The 2,456-nt window shown below is 52.3% G+C and overlaps 1 pseudogene; it reads left to right on the top strand.

The window, feature by feature from the left end:
* Positions 1-1,642: 1,642 nt before the first annotated feature.
* On the top strand, positions 1,643-2,318 carry LOC105853721 (annotated as a pseudogene).
* Positions 2,319-2,456: the final 138 nt, after the last annotated feature.

Genomic DNA, 2,456 nt, shown 5'->3' with positions numbered 1-2,456 from the left:
GCCACCTGGGGCCCCCAAACTTGCATACTCTAGAGGGATCCAGCCATGCATGTGCACAAAGGCAAAGCAGACTCTTAGTGTGAAAGAACTTTAATGGAATCAGTGTGCAAAGTGGGAAGAGAAAAAGGACACTAGCGTCCCAATAAAACATCCCAGGTCACTGCACACTGAGTAAATATCCAGCTGAACAGGGTTGGCTGGAAGCGGGGCCTAAAAGCTTGGCACAAAGCTAAAGCACCTTGTGGTGTGGAACCTCAGGAAATGGTTCTGAAGCAGGTCCCAGGGCGCTGCAAAGCTCGAAAGGACAAGACCAGGGTACAGAGCAAGGTAATGGCTGCCTCTGGCAGCCTCCCCGCGGGCTGTGCCCCACGCGTCTACCTGTGTCTCCTTCCACGACTCCTTCCCAGCAGAACTGGGGTTTGAGTCGGGTCCCAGAAACAAGGGCTCTCCTCCCCCCATCTTTCTTCCCAAGAGCCCAGCCGCCTTCCCTGTGCGAGCCCCTCACCTGCCCCGCGCCCCGCCCTTCTTTCCCAGCTGAGAGCCCAAGATGGCTGCCTGTAAGTGGGGTGGGAACATGGCGCCCCCTTCCCATGGAGCTGCCCCTGGCGCGGCTTTAGCGGTGTCTGTGACGAGTGCTGGGCACCGGGGAGCCACCCGTGCTCCTCTGTGTTGGCAACAGAAAAATACACGCACAGACCCCCTTGCAGCTACCTGCCTCCACTCCGGCCACGCCTGTTTGGCTGGGCTTTCGTCCACGCCAGGGTGGGCGGTTTTGGGACCATCCAGCTGAGAGAGAGCTGTTTAGGAGGGAAGCGATGGGAGACTGCTGCCTGGGAGAGACACATGCTGAGTCCTTAAAAAAACAAAACAAACACCCAGGTCCTGTCTGCTGGAGCAGGGGATAAAGTCTCAGTGCTACCAAGCTGTCTGCAGCCACTGTGGTCTCAGTACGATCCCTGGCCAGGAAGCGGACCCACCTGGTGCAGGTGACAGGAGACCTCTCCCGTATGCAAGAATAAATAAACGAATAAATAAATAATGGTTAAAAACCAAAAACTCAGGCCCCTTCTGGTGGCACAGCGGGTTAAAGCGCAACACTGCAAGCTGGCCGTGGCCGCTTTCGTGAGCGCTTGAGTCCATCCCAGGCCCTGAGGTGACCCACTGGGCACGTGCAACCTCTCCTGACTTGCCCGCTGCTCCCCTCAGCAGTGTACTTCGTCAGTCGGCCTGTTCTGCTCCCCACTCTGTCTCTGGTGAAGCCTCTCACTGCCCCTGCACCTCTGGCCTATACCCCAGTTCTGTATGCACAAATAAATAAAAAAATCTTTTTAAAATTAAACAAACAAACATATGAAAAACCCAAGGTGAGGATTCCATGGTCAGTGGGATCCCAACACCTGAATCTGGCTGCCCCGGAGGAGAATGGCTTTGGTGACACTGCTGAAGAAAGTGGTAACACCAGCAGGAGAGTTTGGGGAGAGAAGTGTATCTTCTGCTCTCAAAAAATCACCTGTGGGCGAGGAGATCCATGCCGGGAGCTAGGGTGGTGGCTGGCGGGTACAGAACCTCTGAGCTGTGTAGCTGCAGGAAGTCAAGTATCAGTTCAGAAGAACAGTGTCTGAAGAATACATTTCGCTTCACCATGAGGTGAGGAAAACTGAAGGGAGGTATTTCTAGGCGCTCCAGCCAAGGAAAGGCTGATGGGAACCAGCTTAAAACAGGGCGCCAGTGGCAAAAATGGGGAGTGACTGTTTGATTTGACTCCAGCTTGAGCAGATTGAGAAGAAACTTGGATGAGAAGCCTTATAAGTGTACTGAATGTGAAAAGAGTTTCAGTTAGAGCTCAACTCTTTTTCAACATCAGATGATCCATACTGGAAAGAAATCCCACAAATGTGCTGATGGTGGGGAAAATTTCTTCAGAATTCTAATCTCATTCAGCACCGTCGGATCCATACTGGGGAGAAACCCTATACATGTGATGAGTGTGGAGAAAGATTTAAACAGAGCTCAGATCTCATTCAGCACCAGAGAATTCACACTGGAGAAAAACCCTCTCAGTGTGATGAGTGTGGCCGATGCTTCAGCCAAAGTTCCCACCTTATTCAACATCAGAGAACCCACACAAGGGAGAAGCTCTACCAGTGCAGTGATGTGGCCAGTGCTTTAGTCAGAGCTCCCACCTTAGGGAACATACAAAGATGCACAAAGACGAGAAACCTTGTAAAACCTGGGGCAAAAATATTAGGGCAAAAACTCATTTAGTGTCGTCTCGGAAAGCTGGTACGCGGAGGAAATCAGTGGCTGGCCTCCGTTAAGTAAAAGGCGCTGCTTCAGTCCTCTTTTAAAAATCAAATAAAAGTGGCCCTCCCTGGTGGCGCAGCGGGTTAAAGCACAGCACTGAGAATCTAAAGCCGCTTCCGCATGAGTTCGATTCCCGCCTGCCCCGGAGGTGA

Source organism: Condylura cristata, unplaced genomic scaffold, assembly GCF_000260355.1.
Source record: "Condylura cristata isolate star-nosed mole 26May11 unplaced genomic scaffold, ConCri1.0 scaffold00016, whole genome shotgun sequence".
In the NCBI taxonomy this organism is placed as follows: domain Eukaryota; kingdom Metazoa; phylum Chordata; class Mammalia; order Eulipotyphla; family Talpidae; genus Condylura; species Condylura cristata.
Note: the sequence above shows the minus strand (reverse complement) of the source record. Positions and strands in the feature narration are given on the sequence as shown.